Genomic DNA, 22,088 nt, shown 5'->3' with positions numbered 1-22,088 from the left:
TGCAGTACTTTGACTCCAGTATACCAGAGTACTGCAGTGCTGTGACTCCAGTATACCAGAGTACTGCAGTACTGTGACTCCAGTATACCAGAGTACTGCAGTACTTTGACCCCAGTATACCAGAGTACTGCAGTACTGTGACTCCAGTATACCAGAGTACTGCAGTACTTTGACTCCAGTATACCAGAGTACTGCAGTGCTGTGACTCCAGTATACCAGAGTACTGCAGTACTGTGACTCCAGTATACCAGAGTACTGCAGTACTGTGACTCCAGTATACCAGAGTACTGCAGTACTTTGACTCCAGTATACCAGAGTACTGCAGTACTTTGACTCCAGTATACCAGAGTACTGCAGTACTTTGACTCCAGTATACCAGAGTACTGCAGTACTTTGACTCCAGTATACCAGAGTACTGCAGTGCTGTGACTCCAGTATACCAGAGTACTGAAGTACTTTGACTCCAGTGTACCAGAGTACTGCAGTACTGTGACTCCAGTATACCAGAGTACTGCAGTGCTGTGACTCCAGTATACCAGAGTACTGCAGTGCTGTGACTCCAGTATACCAGAGTACTGAAGTACTTTGACTCCAGTATACCAGAGTACTGCAGTACTTTGACTCCAGTATACCAGAGTACTGCAGTACTGTGACTCCAGTATACCAGAGTACTGCAGTGCTGTGACTCCAGTACACCAGAGTACTGAAGTACTTTGACTCCAGTATACCAGAGTACTGCAGTACTTTGACTCCAGTATACCAGAGTACTGCAGTACTGTGACTCCAGTATACCAGAGTACTGCAGTACTGTGACTCCAGTATACCAGAGTACTGCAGTACTTTGACTCCAGTATACCAGAGTACTGCAGTGCTGTGACTCCAGTGTACCAGAGTACTGCAGTACTGTGACTCCAGTATACCAGAGTACTGCAGTACTTTGACCCCAGTATACCAGAGTACTGCAGTGCTGTGACTCCAGTATACCAGAGTACTGCAGTGCTGTGACTCCAGTATACCAGAGTACTGCAGTACTGTGACTCCAGTATACCAGAGTACTGCAGTACTGTGACTCCAGTATACCAGAGTACTGCAGTGCTGTGACTCCAGTATACCAGAGTACTGCAGTACTGTGACTCCAGTATACCAGAGTACTGCAGTACTTTGACCCCAGTATACCAGAGTACTGCAGTACTGTGACTCCAGTATACCAGAGTACTGCAGTACTTTGACTCCAGTATACCAGAGTACTGCAGTGCTGTGACTCCAGTATACCAGAGTACTGCAGTACTGTGACTCCAGTATACCAGAGTACTGCAGTACTGTGACTCCAGTATACCAGAGTACTGCAGTGCTGTGACTCCAGTATACCAGAGTACTGCAGTGCTGTGACTCCAGTATACCAGAGTACTGCAGTACTGTGACTCCAGTATACCAGAGTACTGCAGTACTTTGACTCCAGTATACCAGAGTACTGCAGTACTGTGACTCCAGTATACCAGAGTACTGCAGTGCTGTGACTCCAGTGTACCAGAGTACTGCAGTGCTGTGACTCCAGTATACCAGAGTACTGCAGTACTGTGACTCCAGTATACCAGAGTACTGCAGTACTTTGACCCCAGTATACCAGAGTACTGCAGTACTGTGACTCCAGTATACCAGAGTACTGCAGTACTTTGACTCCAGTATACCAGAGTACTGCAGTGCTGTGACTCCAGTATACCAGAGTACTGCAGTACTGTGACTCCAGTATACCAGAGTACTGCAGTACTGTGACTCCAGTATACCAGAGTACTGCAGTGCTGTGACTCCAGTATACCAGAGTACTGCAGTGCTGTGACTCCAGTATACCAGAGTACTGCAGTACTGTGACTCCAGTATACCAGAGTACTGCAGTACTTTGACTCCAGTATACCAGAGTACTGCAGTACTGTGACTCCAGTATACCAGAGTACTGCAGTGCTGTGACTCCAGTGTACCAGAGTACTGCAGTGCTGTGACTCCAGTATACCAGAGTACTGCAGTACTGTGACTCCAGTATACCAGAGTACTGCAGTACTGTGACTCCAGTATACCAGAGTACTGCAGTACTTTGACTCCAGTATACCAGAGTACTGCAGTACTTTGACTCCAGTATACCAGAGTACTGCAGTACTTTGACTCCAGTATACCAGAGTACTGCAGTACTGTGACTCCAGTATACCAGAGTACTGCAGTGCTGTGACTCCAGTATACCAGAGTACTGCAGTACTTTGACTCCAGTATACCAGAGTACTGCAGTGCTGTGACTCCAGTATACCAGAGTACTGCAGTACTGTGACTCCAGTATACCAGAGTACTGCAGTGCTGTGACTCCAGTATACCAGAGTACTGCAGTACTGTGACTCCAGTATACCAGAGTACTGCAGTACTTTGACCCCAGTATACCAGAGTACTGCAGTACTGTGACTCCAGTATACCAGAGTACTGCAGTACTTTGACTCCAGTATACCAGAGTACTGCAGTGCTGTGACTCCAGTATACCAGAGTACTGCAGTACTGTGACTCCAGTATACCAGAGTACTGCAGTACTGTGACTCCAGTATACCAGAGTACTGCAGTGCTGTGACTCCAGTATACCAGAGTACTGCAGTGCTGTGACTCCAGTATACCAGAGTACTGCAGTACTGTGACTCCAGTATACCAGAGTACTGCAGTACTTTGACTCCAGTATACCAGAGTACTGCAGTACTGTGACTCCAGTATACCAGAGTACTGCAGTGCTGTGACTCCAGTGTACCAGAGTACTGCAGTGCTGTGACTCCAGTATACCAGAGTACTGCAGTACTGTGACTCCAGTATACCAGAGTACTGCAGTACTTTGACCCCAGTATACCAGAGTACTGCAGTACTGTGACTCCAGTATACCAGAGTACTGCAGTACTTTGACTCCAGTATACCAGAGTACTGCAGTGCTGTGACTCCAGTATACCAGAGTACTGCAGTACTGTGACTCCAGTATACCAGAGTACTGCAGTACTGTGACTCCAGTATACCAGAGTACTGCAGTGCTGTGACTCCAGTATACCAGAGTACTGCAGTGCTGTGACTCCAGTATACCAGAGTACTGCAGTACTGTGACTCCAGTATACCAGAGTACTGCAGTACTTTGACTCCAGTATACCAGAGTACTGCAGTACTGTGACTCCAGTATACCAGAGTACTGCAGTGCTGTGACTCCAGTGTACCAGAGTACTGCAGTGCTGTGACTCCAGTATACCAGAGTACTGCAGTACTGTGACTCCAGTATACCAGAGTACTGCAGTACTGTGACTCCAGTATACCAGAGTACTGCAGTACTTTGACTCCAGTATACCAGAGTACTGCAGTACTTTGACTCCAGTATACCAGAGTACTGCAGTACTTTGACTCCAGTATACCAGAGTACTGCAGTACTGTGACTCCAGTATACCAGAGTACTGCAGTGCTGTGACTCCAGTATACCAGAGTACTGCAGTACTTTGACTCCAGTATACCAGAGTACTGCAGTGCTGTGACTCCAGTATACCAGAGTACTGCAGTACTGTGACTCCAGTATACCAGAGTACTGCAGTGCTGTGACTCCAGTATACCAGAGTACTGCAGTACTGTGACTCCAGTGTACCAGGGTACTGCAGTACTTTGACTCCAGTACACCAGAGTACTGCAGTACTTTGACTCCAGTACTAGAGTACTGCAGTACTGTGACTCCAGTATACCAGAGTACTGCAGTACTGTGACTCCAGTACACCAGAGTACTGCAGTACTTTGACTCCAGTACTAGAGTACTGCAGTACTGTGACTCCAGTGTACCAGAGTACTGCAGTACTGTGACTCCAGTACACCAGAGTACTGCAGTACTTTGACTCCAGTACTAGAGTACTGCAGTACTGTGACTCCAGTATACCAGAGTACTGCAGTACTGTGACTCCAGTATACCAGAGTACTGCAGTGCTGTGACTCCAGTATACCAGAGTACTGCAGTACTGTGACTCCAGTATACCAGAGTACTGAAGTACTGTGACTCCAGTATACCAGAGTACTGCAGTACTGTGACTCCAGTATACCAGAGTACTGCAGTACTGTGACTCCAGTGTACCAGAGTACTGCAGTACTGTGACTCCAGTATACCAGAGTACTGCAGTACTGTGACTCCAGTGTACCAGAGTACTGCAGTACTGTGACTCCAGTGTACCAGAGTACTGCAGTACTGTGACTCCAGTGTACCAGAGTACTGCAGTACTGTGACTCCAGTATACCAGAGTACTGCAGTACTGTGACTCCAGTATACCAGAGTACTGCAGTACTTTGACTCCAGTATACCAGAGTACTGCAGTACTGTGACTCCAGTACTAGAGTACTGCAGTACTGTGACTCCAGTATACCAGAGTACTGCAGTACTGTGACTCCAGTACTAGAGTACTGCAGTACTGTGACTCCAGTATACCAGAGTACTGCAGTACTGTGACTCCAGTACTAGAGTACTGCAGTGCTGTGACTCCAGTATACCAGAGTACTGCAGTACTGTGACTCCAGTGTACCAGAGTACTGCAGTGCTGTGACTCCAGTATACCAGAGTACTGCAGTACTGTGACTCCAGTATACCAGAGTACTGCAGTACTGTGACTCCAGTATACCAGAGTACTGCAGTACTGTGACTCCAGTATACCAGAGTACTGCAGTGCTGTGACTCCAGTATACCAGAGTACTGCAGTGCTGTGACTCCAGTATACCAGAGTACTGCAGTACTGTGACTCCAGTATACCAGAGTACTGCAGTGCTGTGACTCCAGTATACCAGAGTACTGCAGTGCTGTGACTCCAGTATACCAGAGTACTGCATTACTGTGACTCCAGTATACCAGAGTACTGCATTACTTTGACTCCAGTATACCAGAGTACTGCAGTACTTTGACTCCAGTATACCAGAGTACTGCAGTACTGTGACTCCAGTATACCAGAGTACTGCAGTACTTTGACTCCAGTGTACCAGAGTACTGCAGTACTGTGACTCCAGTATACCAGAGTACTGCAGTACTGTGACTCCAGTATACCAGAGTACTGCAGTACTTTGACTCCAGTATACCAGAGTACTGCAGTACTGTGACTCCAGTATACCAGAGTACTGCAGTACTTTGACTCCAGTATACCAGAGTACTGCAGTACTGTGACTCCAGTATACCAGAGTACTGCAGTACTTTGACTCCAGTGTACCAGAGTACTGCAGTACTGTGACTCCAGTATACTAGAGTACTGCAGTACTTTGACTCCAGTATACCAGAGTACTGCAGTACTGTGACTCCAGTGTACCAGAGTACTGCAGTACTGTGACTCCAGTGTACCAGAGTACTGCAGTACTGTGACTCCAGTATACCAGAGTACTGCAGTACTGTGACTCCAGTATACCAGAGTACTGCAGTACTGTGACTCCAGTGTACCAGAGTACTGCAGTACTGTGACTCCAGTATACCAGAGTACTGCAGTACTGTGACTCCAGTATACCAGAGTACTACAGTACTGTGACTCCAGTATACCAGAGTACTGCATTACTGTGACTCCAGTATACCAGAGTACTGCAGTACTGTGACTCCAGTGTACCAGAGTACTGCAGTACTGTGACTCCAGTATACCAGAGTACTGCAGTACTGTGACTCCAGTACTAGAGTACTGCAGTACTGTGACTCCAGTATACCAGAGTACTGCAGTACTGTGACTCCAGTACTAGAGTACTGCAGTGCTGTGACTCCAGTATACCAGAGTACTGCAGTACTGTGACTCCAGTATACCAGAGTACTGCAGTGCTGTGACTCCAGTATACCAGAGTACTGCAGTACTGTGACTCCAGTACTAGAGTACTGCAGTACTGTGACTCCAGTATACCAGAGTACTGCAGTACTGTGACTCCAGTACTAGAGTACTGCAGTACTGTGACTCCAGTATACCAGAGTACTGCAGTACTGTGACTCCAGTACTAGAGTACTGCAGTACTGTGACTCCAGTATACCAGAGTACTGCAGTACTGTGACTCCAGTACTAGAGTACTGCAGTACTGTGACTCCAGTATACCAGAGTACTGCAGTACTGTGACTCCAGTACTAGAGTACTGCAGTACTGTGACTCCAGTATACCAGAGTACTGCAGTGCTGTGACTCCAGTGTACCAGAGTACTGCAGTACTGTGACTCCAGTATACCAGAGTACTGCAGTACTGTGACTCCAGTATACCAGAGTACTGCAGTACTGTGACTCCAGTATACCAGAGTACTGCAGTACTGTGACTCCAGTATACCAGAGTACTGCAGTACTGTGACTCCAGTATACCAGAGTACTGCAGTACTGTGACTCCAGTATACCAGAGTACGGCATTACTGTGACTCCAGTACACCAGAGTACTGCAGTACTGTGACTCCAGTATACCAGAGTACTGCAGTACTGTGACTCCAGTATACCAGAGTACGGCATTACTGTGACTCCAGTGTACCAGAGTACTGCAGTGCTGTGACTCCAGTATACCAGAGTACTGCAGTACTGTGACTCCAGTACTAGAGTACTGCAGTACTGTGACTCCAGTATACCAGAGTACGGCATTACTGTGACTCCAGTGTACCAGAGTACTGCAGTGCTGTGACTCCAGTATACCAGAGTACTGCAGTACTTTGACTCCAGTATACCAGAGTACTGCAGTACTTTGACTCCAGTACACCAGAGTACTGCAGTACTGTGACTCCAGTGTACCAGAGTACTGCAGTGCTGTGACTCCAGTATACCAGAGTACTGCAGTACTGTGACTCCAGTATACCAGAGTACTGCAGTACTGTGACTCCAGTGTACCAGAGTACTGCAGTACTTTGACTCCAGTATACCAGAGTACTGCAGTACTTTGACTCCAGTATACCAGAGTACTGCAGTACTTTGACTCCAGTATACCAGATTACTGCAGTACTGATACTCCAGTATACCAGAGTACTGCAGTACTGTGACTCCAGTATACCAGAGTACTGCAGTGCTGTGACTCCAGTATACCAGAGTACTGCAGTACTGTGACTCCAGTATACCAGAGTACTGCAGTACTGTGACTCCAGTATACCAGAGTACTGCAGTGCTGTGACTCCAGTATACCAGAGTACTGAAGTACTGTGACTCCAGTATACCAGAGTACTGAAGTACTGTGACTCCAGTATACCAGAGTACTGCAGTACTGTGACTCCAGTGTACTAGAGTACTGCAGTACTGTGACTCCAGTATACCAGAGTACTGCAGTACTGTGACCTCAGTATACCAGAGTACTGCAGTACTGTGACTCCAGTATACCAGAGTACTGCAGTACTGTGACTCCAGTATACCAGAGTACTGCAGTACTGTGACTCCAGTGTACCAGAGTACTGCAGTGCTGTGACTCCAGTGTACCAGAGTACTGCAGTACTGTGACTCCAGTGTACCAGAGTACTCAGTACTGTGACTCCAGTATACCAGAGTACTGCAGTACTGTGACTCCAGTATACCAGAGTACTGCATTACTGTGACTCCAGTATACCAGAGTACTGCAGTACTGTGACTCCAGTGTACTAGAGTACTGCAGTACTGTGACTCCAGTATACCAGAGTACTGCAGTACTGTGACTCCAGTGTACCAGAGTACTGCAGTGCTGTGACTCCAGTGTACCAGAGTACTGCAGTACTGTGACTCCAGTATACCAGAGTACTGCAGTGCTGTGACTCCAGTGTACCAGAGTACTGCAGTACTGTGACTCCAGTATACCAGAGTACTGCAGTACTGTGACTCCAGTATACCAGAGTACTGCAGTGCTGTGACTCCAGTGTACCAGAGTACTGCAGTACTGTGACTCCAGTGTACCAGAGTACTGCAGTACTGTGACTCCAGTATACCAGAGTACTGCAGTACTGTGACTCCAGTATACCAGAGTACTGCAGTACTGTGACTCCAGTATACCAGAGTACTGCAGTACTTTGACTCCAGTATACCAGAGTACTGAAGTACTGTGACTCCAGTATACCAGAGTACTGCAGTACTGTGACTCCAGTATACCAGAGTACTGCAGTACTTTGACTCCAGTATACCAGAGTACTGCAGTACTGTGACTCCAGTATACCAGAGTACTGCAGTACTTTGACTCCAGTATACCAGAGTACTGCAGTGCTGTGACTCCAGTGTACCAGAGTACTGCAGTACTTTGACTCCAGTATACCAGAGTACTGCAGTGCTGTGACTCCAGTATACCAGAGTACTGCAGTACTTTGACTCCAGTATACCAGAGTACTGCAGTACTGTGACTCCAGTACACCAGAGTACTGCAGTACTGTGACTCCAGTATACCAGAGTACTGCAGTACTTTGACTCCAGTATACCAGAGTACTGCAGTGCTGTGACTCCAGTATACCAGAGTACTGCAGTACTGTGACTCCAGTATACCAGAGTACTGCAGTACTGTGACTCCAGTGTACCAGAGTACTGCAGTACTGTGACTCCAGTATACCAGAGTACTGCAGTGCTGTGACTCCAGTACACCAGAGTACTGCAGTACTTTGACTCCAGTGTACCAGAGTACTGCAGTACTTTGACTCCAGTATACCAGAGTACTGCAGTACTTTGACTCCAGTGTACCAGAGTACTGCAGTACTGTGACTCCAGTACACCAGAGTACTGCAGTACTTTGACTCCAGTATACCAGAGTACTGCAGTACTGTGACTCCAGTATACCAGAGTACTGCAGTACTTTGACTCCAGTATACCAGAGTACTGCAGTGCTGTGACTCCAGTATACCAGAGTACTGCAGTACTGTGACTCCAGTATACCAGAGTACTGCAGTACTGTGACTCCAGTATACCAGATTACTGCAGTACTTTGACTCCAGTATACCAGAGTACTGCAGTACTTTGACTCCAGTATACCAGAGTACTGCAGTGCTGTGACTCCAGTGTACCAGAGTACTGCAGTACTTTGACTCCAGTATACCAGAGTACTGCAGTGCTGTGACTCCAGTATACCAGAGTACTGCAGTACTTTGACTCCAGTATACCAGAGTACTGCAGTACTGTGACTCCAGTACACCAGAGTACTGCAGTACTGTGACTCCAGTATACCAGAGTACTGCAGTACTTTGACTCCAGTATACCAGAGTACTGCAGTGCTGTGACTCCAGTATACCAGAGTACTGCAGTACTGTGACTCCAGTATACCAGAGTACTGCAGTACTGTGACTCCAGTGTACCAGAGTACTGCAGTACTGTGACTCCAGTATACCAGAGTACTGCAGTGCTGTGACTCCAGTACACCAGAGTACTGCAGTACTTTGACTCCAGTGTACCAGAGTACTGCAGTACTTTGACTCCAGTATACCAGAGTACTGCAGTACTTTGACTCCAGTGTACCAGAGTACTGCAGTACTGTGACTCCAGTACACCAGAGTACTGCAGTACTTTGACTCCAGTATACCAGAGTACTGCAGTACTGTGACTCCAGTATACCAGAGTACTGCAGTACTTTGACTCCAGTATACCAGAGTACTGCAGTGCTGTGACTCCAGTATACCAGAGTACTGCAGTACTGTGACTCCAGTATACCAGAGTACTGCAGTACTGTGACTCCAGTATACCAGATTACTGCAGTACTTTGACTCCAGTATACCAGAGTACTGCAGTACTGTGACTCCAGTATACCAGAGTACTGCAGTACTTTGACTCCAGTATACCAGAGTACTGCAGTACTGTGACTCCAGTACTAGAGTACTGCAGTACTGTGACTCCAGTATACCAGAGTACTGCAGTACTGTGACTCCAGTGTACCAGAGTACTGCAGTACTTTGACTCCAGTATACCAGAGTACTGCAGTACTTTGACTCCAGTGTACCAGAGTACTGCAGTACTGTGACTCCAGTACACCAGAGTACTGCAGTACTTTGACTCCAGTATACCAGAGTACTGCAGTACTGTGACTCCAGTATACCAGAGTACTGCAGTACTTTGACTCCAGTATACCAGAGTACTGCAGTGCTGTGACTCCAGTATACCAGAGTACTGCAGTACTGTGACTCCAGTATACCAGAGTACTGCAGTACTGTGACTCCAGTGTACCAGAGTACTGCAGTACTTTGACTCCAGTATACCAGAGTACTGCAGTACTGTGACTCCAGTATACCAGAGTACTGCAGTGCTGTGACTCCAGTATACCAGAGTACTGCAGTGCTGTGACTCCAGTGTACCAGAGTACTGCAGTACTGTGACTCCAGTGTACCAGAGTACTGCAGTACTGTGACTCCAGTATACCAGAGTACTGCAGTACTTTGACTCCAGTATACCAGAGTACTGAAGTACTGTGACTCCAGTATACCAGAGTACTGCAGTACTGTGACTCCAGTATACCAGAGTACTGCAGTACTTTGACTCCAGTATACCAGAGTACTGAAGTACTGTGACTCCAGTATACCAGAGTACTGCAGTACTGTGACTCCAGTATACCAGAGTACTGCAGTACTTTGACTCCAGTATACCAGAGTACTGCAGTACTGTGACTCCAGTATACCAGAGTACTGCAGTACTTTGACTCCAGTATACCAGAGTACTGCAGTACTGTGACTCCAGTACACCAGAGTACTGCAGTACTGTGACTCCAGTATACCAGAGTACTGCAGTACTTTGACTCCAGTATACCAGAGTACTGCAGTGCTGTGACTCCAGTATACCAGAGTACTGCAGTACTGTGACTCCAGTGTACCAGAGTACTGCAGTACTGTGACTCCAGTACTAGAGTACTGCAGTGCTGTGACTCCAGTATACCAGAGTACTGCAGTACTGTGACTCCAGTATACCAGAGTACTGCAGTACTGTGACTCCAGTGTACCAGAGTACTGCAGTACTTTGACTCCAGTATACCAGAGTACTGCAGTACTTTGACTCCAGTGTACCAGAGTACTGCAGTACTGTGACTCCAGTACACCAGAGTACTGCAGTACTTTGACTCCAGTATACCAGAGTACTGCAGTACTGTGACTCCAGTATACCAGAGTACTGCAGTACTTTGACTCCAGTATACCAGAGTACTGCAGTGCTGTGACTCCAGTATACCAGAGTACTGCAGTACTGTGACTCCAGTATACCAGAGTACTGCAGTACTGTGACTCCAGTATACCAGATTACTGCAGTACTGTGACTCCAGTATACCAGAGTACTGCAGTACTTTGACTCCAGTATACCAGAGTACTGCAGTACTGTGACTCCAGTATACCAGAGTACTGCAGTACTTTGACTCCAGTATACCAGAGTACTGCAGTGCTGTGACTCCAGTATACCAGAGTACTGCAGTACTGTGACTCCAGTATACCAGAGTACTGCAGTACTTTGACTCCAGTATACCAGAGTACTGCAGAACTGTGACTCCAGTACTAGAGTACTGCAGTACTGTGACTCCAGTATACCAGAGTACTGCAGTACTGTGACTCCAGTGTACCAGAGTACTGCAGTACTTTGACTCCAGTATACCAGAGTACTGCAGTACTTTGACTCCAGTGTACCAGAGTACTGCAGTACTGTGACTCCAGTACACCAGAGTACTGCAGTACTTTGACTCCAGTATACCAGAGTACTGCAGTACTGTGACTCCAGTATACCAGAGTACTGCAGTACTTTGACTCCAGTATACCAGAGTACTGCAGTGCTGTGACTCCAGTATACCAGAGTACTGCAGTACTGTGACTCCAGTATACCAGAGTACTGCAGTACTGTGACTCCAGTGTACCAGAGTACTGCAGTACTTTGACTCCAGTATACCAGAGTACTGCAGTACTGTGACTCCAGTATACCAGAGTACTGCAGTACTGTGACTCCAGTATACCAGAGTACTGCAGTACTGTGACTCCAGTATACCAGAGTACTGCAGTACTGTGACTCCAGTATACCAGAGTACTGCAGTACTGTGACTCCAGTATACCAGAGTACTGCAGTACTGTGACTCCAGTACACCAGAGTACTGCAGTACTGTGACTCCAGTATACCAGAGTACTGCAGTACTGTGACTCCAGTACTAGAGTACTGCAGTACTTTGACTCCAGTATACCAGAGTACTGCAGTGCTGTGACTCCAGTATACCAGAGTACTGCAGTACTTTGACTCCAGTATACCAGAGTACTGCAGTACTGTGACTCCAGTATACCAGAGTACTGCAGTACTTTGACTCCAGTGTACCAGAGTACTGCAGTACTTTGACTCCAGTATACCAGAGTACTGCAGTACTGTGACTCCAGTATACCAGAGTACTGCAGTACTTTGACTCCAGTGTACCAGAGTACTGCAGTACTTTGACTCCAGTATACCAGAGTACTGCAGTGCTGTGACTCCAGTGTACCAGATTACTGCAGTGCTGTGACTCCAGTATACCAGAGTACTGCAGTGCTGTGACTCCAGTATACCAGAGTACTGCAGTGCTGTGACTCCAGTACACCAGAGTACTGCAGTACTTTGACTCCAGTGAGTACATTAAAGGTAGCCTATATATACTTTAACCTTTAACCCCCGCACGGCGCGGCATGGCGTAATGACATCACACTATCATCCCTCTCTCTGATTAGATCTGGTTTCATCATGACTCATTCACATCACCTGCTAAGCTCTCTCTCTCTCTCTCTCTCTCTCTCTCTCTCTCTCTCTCTCTCTCTCTCTCTCTCTCTCTCTCAAGGCACCAACTAGCACATCGGGAGCAATTAGGGGTTCAGAGTCTTGCTCAAGGACACTTGGACAGTAACTCTGGGGGAGCCCACAGGGATGGACCTCTACCGCTGAGCCACGGCCGCTCAGGTTACGGTTAGCAGACTGTGTACATTACAGGCCGGTTAACACTCACCCCTATAGCTTCCTGTGAGGTTCTATAGGGTCAGGTCAGGGTTTGGGGTTACGGGTGTCCGACTAATGCCTGTCGGACTCAGCCTGGCTCCAGCCCTGAATCACTACCATTAAGTATATCTCCTACCTCCCTCTGGCCAGCCGGGGCTCCTGATGGAGGGGAAAGGAACTGGTTGGAATAACGTGTCCCTTCCACGCGCTACGTCCAACCAGGGAAACTCCCCTCTGTCAGGTGAAAAGAATAGAATAGAAGGAGGCATGAGGTCAGCCCCGTCACTCAACAGCCTCAAACTACAAACATGGCTGCCCCCTTACTGCGGTGAATTGCGGCCGCATCAATCTGGCTATTAAATCGGCGGGTTTTTATAAACATCCGACATATTTTACCGCTTGTGTTTACTGGTAGCGCCCGTTGACTCTGTTTGTTTGGTTAAAGACCGAGGTTAGCCATAGCCACATGATTGACAACAACACCATCTGCTTTCCTACTATTCTGATTGATTGATATGAACCTTAGAGTATATATATATATATATATATATTAATAGAGACGGCACCGGATTTCTCCTTCCATCCACTTGCGTTAAGTTGCTCAAAAGCGCATGAGGTGAATTCACTCCTCCTTCCGTGTAGGAACAGAGTGCATTCTGGGACGGATTGGGCCCAAACACATGAACGCGCTGGTCCGTTGACCATCATTGCACGCGTTCGCGTATGAAAACAGCGTTCAACGTGTCATCATGAACATGCACAATGTGTCAGGGCTGATGTCACGCCTACCTAGTTGTGACGCCATCCCCTCCTTATATAAGGCATATTGCCAGCTCCATCTCTTGTCGGATTATCTTTTTCTTTTTCAGTTTCAGTTTAAGTTTTATTAACTTGTCCGTAAAGGTAAAGATATAGCCAAGACCCACCTCTGGATTATACCAGTTTCAACCAATCAGATTGCTTCCTCTTAACGACCTGTTGTAGAATTCAGTCTGATTAATGAAGTGAAACGAAACGGAAATTCAGACTAGAGTGTTCAGGCTATGTCGGCCCCTTAGTACCGAAACACACACTCTCTCTCTCTCTCTCTCTCTCTCTCTCTCTCTCTCTCTCTCTCTCTCTCTCTCTCTCTCTCTCTCTCTATCTCAGCTAAAGGGACCTTGACCTTTAAAACATAGGAAGATGGCGGGGTTGAGAGTGATTAATTTCAGTGTAATTTCATCCGCTAGGCTAGAGGGTAACCCAATGATTTATTCAAATGATAGGTTTTCTCTCCCTCCCTCTCACCGACAGTGTATAGCATAATTATAAAAATCTAACTCATTTAGGACTGAGATCAGATTCTACACAAAATGTCTTCTGGAATCGTGGCAGTTTTCTGTAAACGTTTTATATGTCAGCCGTGCTCAAACGATTTCACGTCAAAGGGCCCTAAAAAAATATATGGAATTGGCCGCGGAGGCCCATCTCAAAATATGTTGTTTCAGCAGGGCCGGATCTACCATATGGGCACTTTGGGCACGTGCCCAGGGGCCCCTCAAAAGAAAAATAGAAAATGTCCCTGCTAATCCGAATGAAATAAATGGTGTCTAAAAAGATTAGTGTTTTATTGTTGCATTTGTTGGTGAGAAGGGCAGCTGAAAAGTGCAAATTGTGTATGTAAAGCAGCAACAATGCACTAGATTGGGGGGGGGGGACCGGAAATAGGCCAATATAACGTAAATGTCAGGTTTCCAATTCAAATGGCCAGCCCTGATCTAGAGAGAGATTGGTGTTTCTGGTGTGAAGGTGAACAGGTCCTCTAAACTGATACCTAATGAATTAGGCCACGTACAGAACCCCCGTTTAGAGGGATCTGGTGCTGAGCCCATTCAGGACGGGAACACCTTATGGTGTTTTTAAACCGTGAAAACAGCTAACTTGTTTTGTTTTTTTTATCCCACAATTTTTTTATCCCACAATTTTTTCACCCAGTGCCAATTATCTAATGTAATCCTGGAGCGCTACACTTCCTCTACCAACCTGGGAGGGGGGGGGGGGGGGGCAGCGGGCTGACCTCATGCTTCCTTCTATGCATGAGGAGTCCAAGCCGCTTCTTTTCACCTGACAGGGGGGAGTTTCCCCGGGCCGGACGTAGCGTGTGGAAGGAACACGTTATTCCGACCAGTTCCTTTCCCCTCCATCAGGGAACATTTTTTATTCAAATCTTTACTCCTGCGAGGTCCCTGAAACACAGGGCCGGATTAACACCTCTGAGGGCCCCTGAAGCTCGAAGGGCTCGAAGGGCCCCCCGCTTCACCCGCGCGCAACATTTTTGCTGTTTTTTGGAGCCGTTTTGGGGCGGTTTTTTGCCGTTATATTGGCCTATTTCCGGTCCCCCCCCAATCTAGCGCATTGTTGCTGCTTTACACACACAATTTGCACTTTTCAGCTGCCCTTCTCACCAACAAATGCAACAATAAAACACTAATCTTTTTAGACACCATTTATTTCATTCGGATTAGCAGGGACATTTTCTGTTTTTTTTTAGGGGCCCCTGGTGCCCAAGGGCCCCTGGGCACGTGCCCAAAGTGCCCATATGGTAGATCCGGCCCTGCCCAGGGGGTCCTTGAGGGAGTTCCAGGGTGTCGCCAGCAAAATTATATGTTTGGAACCAAATGGCTCCTGCGGACGTGGCCCTCGGTGCGTCCCTATAGATTTACAGGACCTTGACCCGGAAGTGTTTGAGAAACGCTGACGTTACGTATTACTGTTTACAGAACCCACAACGATCACAGCTCACAGCGTAGACTGTTTACAGAACCCACAGCGATCACAGCTCACAGCGTAGACTGTTTACAGAACCCACAACGATCACAGCTCACAGCGTAGACTGTTTACAGAACCCACAACGATCACAGCTCACAGCGTAGACTGTTTACAGAACCCACAGCGATCACAGCTCACAGCGTAGACTGTTTACAGAACCCACAGCGATCACAGCTCACAGCGTAGACTGTTTACAGAACCCACAGCGATCACAGCTCACAGCGTAGACTGTTTACAGAACCCACAGCGATCACCGATCACAGCTCACAGCGTAGACTGTTTACAGAACCCACAACGATCACAGCTCACAGCGTAGACTGTTTACAGAACCCACAGCGATCACAGCTCACAGCGTAGACTGTTTACAGAACCCACAACGATCACAGCTCACAGCGTAGACTGTTTACAGAACCCACAGCGATCACAGCTCACAGCGTAGACTGTTTACAGAACCCACAACGATCACAGCTCACAGCGTAGACTGTTTACAGAACCCACAACGATCACAGCTCACGTCCATCTTCAATTCTCTAAGCGTGTGATAAGTCACCATGTGACCATGTGTCATGTGACCTCAGCAGCCTATCATCACTCACTATCAGACCACGGAGGCTGTATAGGTAGCATCCATCACACACGCAGAGAGAGAGAGAGAGAGAGAGAGAGAGAGAGAGAGAGAGAGAGAGAGAGAGAGAGAGAGAGAGAGAGAGAGAGAGAGAGAGAGAGAGAGAGAGAGAGAGAGAGAGAGAGAGAGAGAGAGAGAGAGAGAGAGAGAGAGAGAGAGAGAGAGAGAGAGAGAGAGAGAGAGAGAGAGAGAGAGAGAGAGAGAGAGAGAGAGAGAGAGAGAGAGAGAGAGAGAGAGAGAGAGAGAGAGAGAGAGAGAGAGAGAGAGAGAGAGAGAGAGAGAGAGAGAGAGAGAGAGAGAGAGAGAGAGAGAGAGCTCTGACACGGAGGCTTTCATGAAAGGTCACGTTGTGAGGTCAAACCAATCAAACCGCGCTCTTTGTTTTCTTTAGTTTTTTATTGTATTTACGCCCGGAAAATGTTTTGAAAATAAATGCTGTCGATTGTGGTTCCTTTTATACTTGAGGTGTGTTGGGGGGGTGGGGGTGGGGGGGGGGGAGGGGGGGTGACCCCTGACCCCGTCGCCTGGGACCGCGCGGCGGCTAGCCTGATCGCGGCGCTGAGGGGGGCGGGGTAAAGGGGGCGGGGGTCAAGTGGCCCGCTGCAGGTCGTTAAGGGTGACCTTTGGGCCTTATCAGTTCAATGCAGCGGTCTGTGCTCTTAATGGGGTGTGTGTGTGTGTGTGTGTGTGTGTGTGTGTGTGTGTGTGTGTGTGTGTGTGTGTGTGTGTTGTGTGTGTGTGTGTGTGTGTGTGTGTGTGTGTGTGTGTGTGTGTGTGTGTGTGTGTGTGTGCGCATAATGGACCTATTGCTCTTTTTTACCTCTATACAGAGACTGATCTGTTGACCTGCACGATGAGGACACGGGTGTGTGTGTGTGTGTGTGTGTGTGTGTGTGTGTGTGTGTGTGTGTGTGTGTGTGTGTGTGTGTGTCGTGTGTGTGTGTGTGTGTGTGTGTGTGTGTGTGTGTGTGTGTGTGTGTGTGTGTGTGTTGACCTGTGCGGCATTGTTGTCCTGCATTGCTGGAAGAAAGTAACAAAGTACATTTTACTGTATACTTAAGTACAGTACAGTACAGCCACCGAGTGGCGCGCTACGAGCTTGTAGGTCTGCTATTTTTGACGACTGACATTTTTAGAATCTGATCTCAGGTCAGAGTGGGTTAATCATCAGACCAGTGTGTGTCCAGTGGAAACCTCGTATGAATCTGATCTCAGGTCAGAATGGGTTAAGGCTCATTCATAGTCTGGGTTTTTGGTGGTTTTGGACAGTCAGTAAAACACACTATAACCAACAGTACTTTTTAAATAGTCAGTAAAACACACTATAACCAACAGTACTTTTTAAATAGTCAGTAAAACACACTATAAACCAACAGTACTTTTTAAATAGTCAGTAAAACACACTATAACTAACAGTACTTTTTAAATAATCAGTAAAACACACTATAACTAACAGTACTTTTTAAATAGTCAGTAAAACACACTATAACCAACAGTACTTTATAAATAATCAGTAAAACACACTATAACCAACAGTACTATTTAAATAATCAGTAAAACCCACTATAACCAACAGTACTTTTTAAATAGTCAGTAAAACACACTATAACCAACAGTACTTTTTAAATAGTCAGTAAAACACACTATAACCAACAGTACTTTTTAAATAGTCAGTAAAACACACTATAACCAACAGTACTTTTTAAATAGTCAGTAAAACACACTATAACCAACAGTACTTTTTAAATAGTCAGTAAAACACACTATAACCAACAGTACTTTTTAAATAGTCAGTAAAACACACTATAACCAACAGTACTTTTTTAATAAGTGTTTATTATTGACAGAATGTATAAATACATTATGGGGTCAACACACACTCGTCTCTTTAATGTAACGTTACCACAAACAGTGTTACATAGAATGTACTGTTACAGTGATGTAATGGTACAGTAACAGTGTTAATGTACTGTTACAGTAATGTAATGGTACAGTAACAGTGTTAATGTAATGTTACAGTAATGTAATGGTACAGTAACAGTGTTAATGTACTGTTACAGTAATGTAATGGTACAGTAACAGTGTTAATGTAATGTAGTAACAGAGTTACATAGCATAGAGCAGAAAACCACTGAACACATTGTGGTTGGCAGAGCTATCCCAGAGCTTGTCCCCACCAGGTATACGCATGTAAACTGTGTCTCCCTGCTCCAGCTCTAGGATCATTCCATTAGACAAATATGTCTGACTACCAGTAGGACTAACATATGCACCGTTCCACATGAGTCGCTGATCATTTTTATACATCTGGATCCACACATACGTTGATGTCCAGTGGCCCATTGCTGTGAACCTGAACTGATAAACCCCTTTCAGGACTGATGTAAAGATACCTGAAAGAGAGAAAGAAAACACCACATACACACACGCATGCACAGACGCACGTATGCACGGACGCACGCACGCACGCACATGCACACACACGCACGCACGCACGCACGCACGCACACACACACACACACACACACACACACACACACACACACACACACATGCACGCGCACGCACGCACGCACGCACGCATGCACGCACGCACGCACGCACGCACGCACACACACACACACACACACACACACACACACACACACACACACACACACACACACACACACACATGCATGCACAGACGCACATATGCACGCACACACACACACACACACACACACACATACACCCCACCATATTGTAGACTGTTAGAAATAGCAGATCTACAAGCTCACAACCAATCACGTTAAACGTCTCTCCTCTCATCCTTCCTGTCTATTGGTTTAGATAGTAAAGTAATGTATTCTATGAAGTGAATCAACATGAACGAATCGTATAACCAACCTGTAGATGGATCGTAGCCGTTGCCCACGTTGGTGATGACTCTCTGGTAGATCAGAGTGGTGGCAGAACTATACGGTCCAACTGTTCCAGAATTACTCAACCCAACAGAGAACGCCACCTTCGGAGGGTCTGTCAACACAGAGACATTATCACAGTGTTTATAACAATGTTAATATACAAACACATATTTTAGGTTTACAATTATTACTATTATTTCAACTAGCCCTTACCCGTTGTGAGATATGTGCAGTACCGGCCGCGGGGGGTACTGCGCTCTGCGTGCGTTTTCACATTTTTATTTCACTAATAAATTCATTATTAATTTAAAATTTAGTTAAATTGGAAAAAGGGCTTCGTTAAGAACTCCATATTATTATGGTCAATGCCTGTGTGAAAAGTGGGAGTGATTGGTGCAGGCAGTGAGGAGCTACGGCTGTGTTTCTGACAGACAGACAGACAGACAGACAGACATTGACTGAATTGTAGTATGATAATACATTGTTTATAACATTAATATGAATAACATTAATATGAATTATGTGATGTATGGCATGCGTTTTGTTCTTGCTTATTGTAAATCGCTCTGGATTAAGAGCGTCTGATAAATGCCTAGATTGTAATTGTAAAAGCATATATTATAGGCCTACTATTAGTATTACTATTATTATTTCAATAATGCACCAATTAAATGTACTGTCTTGCAGTGCAGTAGTTTTACATCCAACTATCAGCTTCAACAAGACACAGTAGTAAACAGTACTACAGTACTTTACAGAAGTATCTATATAGTATTTACAGTACTTTTAGAGTACATTATAGTAGCTGGTGGTACTACTCTGAAGTACTGCATGTGTAGAATACCACTAGCCTCGACCACCTTACAGCCCGTAGCACTTGCCCTAGCCTCGACCACCTTACAGCCCGTAGCACTTGCCCTAGCCTCGACCACCTTACAGCCCGTAGCACTGGCCCTAGCCTCGACCACCTTACAGCCCGTAGCACTTGCCCTAGCCTTGACCACCTTACAGCCCGTAGCACTGGCCCTAGCCTCGACCACCTTACAGACCGTAGCACTTGCCCTAGCCTCGACCACCTTACAGCCCGTAGCACTTGCCCTAGCCTCGACCACCTTACAGCCCGTAGCACTTGCCCTAGCCTCGACCACCTTACAGCCCGTAGCACTGGACCTAGCCTCGACCACCTTACAGCCCGTAGCACTTGCCCTAGCCTCGACCACCTTACAGCCCGTAGCACTTGCCCTAGCCTCGACCACCTTACAGCCCGTAGCACTTGCCCTAGCCTCGACCACCTTACAGCCCGTAGCACTTGCCCTAGCCTCGACCACCTTACCGACCCGTTCTGTGAAGGACGTTTTTGAAAAGACGAGAACGTTTACTGCTGATGGTCCCAAGGCAAAGGGCATTAATCGAAAGGTAATGGAATTCATGGCCATGGATGATCAACCATTTTCGGTCGTAGAGGACGTTGGGTTCCGTAGGCTTATCGGTCACATTGAGCCTCGTTATAACTTGCCAAGCAGACGGTATTTTTGCAGATGAATGCTTGCCAGAACTGTACGATATTGTTGCAAATCACATGCATGAGCTCTTGGCTACCGATATTACAGCAATCAGCTTCACGACAGACATATGGAGCTCTGATGTGAGCATCACCAGCATGCTGAGTCTAACCACACAATGGATCGACAAGGATTTCCAACTGCAAAAGACTCTTCTGCATTCACAAGAGTTCACTGGGTCGCATACAGCAGGAAACATCACCTCGACACTCGCCAGTATGTTCAACACCTGGCATATCGACCCACCTAAAGTGCACGCAATAGTCAGCGACAACGCAAGAAATATGACTAAAGCTATGGAAGACGGTCAGTGCGGTTTTCCTATTGAAATTATAGATGTTGGCTATGTGTGGACCAGTGATGCACTCTAGGGGTGAGAAAGGGCATCACAACAACGTAATTTTGGTACTGTAGATGTGCGCATGCACGAAGACCCGTGGTTCTATTCTATTCTATTTGTGTCGCTGTGAGCCTCGCCGGTCTGTCGGTATGTATATGAATGTGCCTGTAAATGTTGTTATTGTGATATTATGATCCTTATTGTACTCATTATATAGTGTGTTTAGTTGCTTGTATGTTCTGCGGTTGAAGTTGTGTTTTGTGTATTCTTTCTATTGCAGTAAAATGACCTGCTGCTACTACACTGCTATTACTACAACCAAACCAATGCTAGTAGAGGATCACGCATCGTGCGGACGGGCCTAGTCTAGATCATATATCAAAGTTTAGATTAGTGTATGTGTGTCCGTGTATGAGTGTGTAATGTGTGTTATTATTATTTTCTATATAAAAAGAACAAAATCCATCTTCAGTGTGGTTTGAGTGTTATTGAAAAGTGGAGTAATTGCACAGTAAGGTCGGGTTCCAGCGAGCCTTTTCAGAGGGAAATCACTTGTCAAATCTCTAGATAAAGTGATATCTGAACAGTAATTTTACGCACCAGTATTTTTACGCTACCTACCAGTAGGCTAATCTTACAATCTTGTAACCCATCACAGTGAAGTAAGTGAGGGTATTTAGCATTTGGCCAGTCCGTACTCGTGAAGCCGAGTGTGAATAGCCATTGATATACCAGTGGGCTAGCCTTTTGGGAGAGGAAGAGGAGCGAGACTGGCGACGTCGCCTTAAAGTACCGTGTCAACCCCGTGCCAAGCCGAAGAAGAGTCGGGACTTGGATCGGGACGTTAGAGGGACTTCCCAACTCTCCAGACCAGAGACAAGAGGCTACCAATCTAAGGAAGGACGTCAATGCTAACCCCGCAGCCTCGAGTGAAGGACCTCGTCGCACAGTGGAGCATCGCGTACAACCGCACCACACAATAGTGTTACAA

This window comes from Protomyctophum parallelum (assembly GCF_964188405.1).
Source record: "Protomyctophum parallelum genome assembly, chromosome: 20".
Lineage (NCBI taxonomy): Eukaryota > Metazoa > Chordata > Actinopteri > Myctophiformes > Myctophidae > Protomyctophum > Protomyctophum parallelum.
This window is presented reverse-complemented; position numbering follows the sequence as displayed.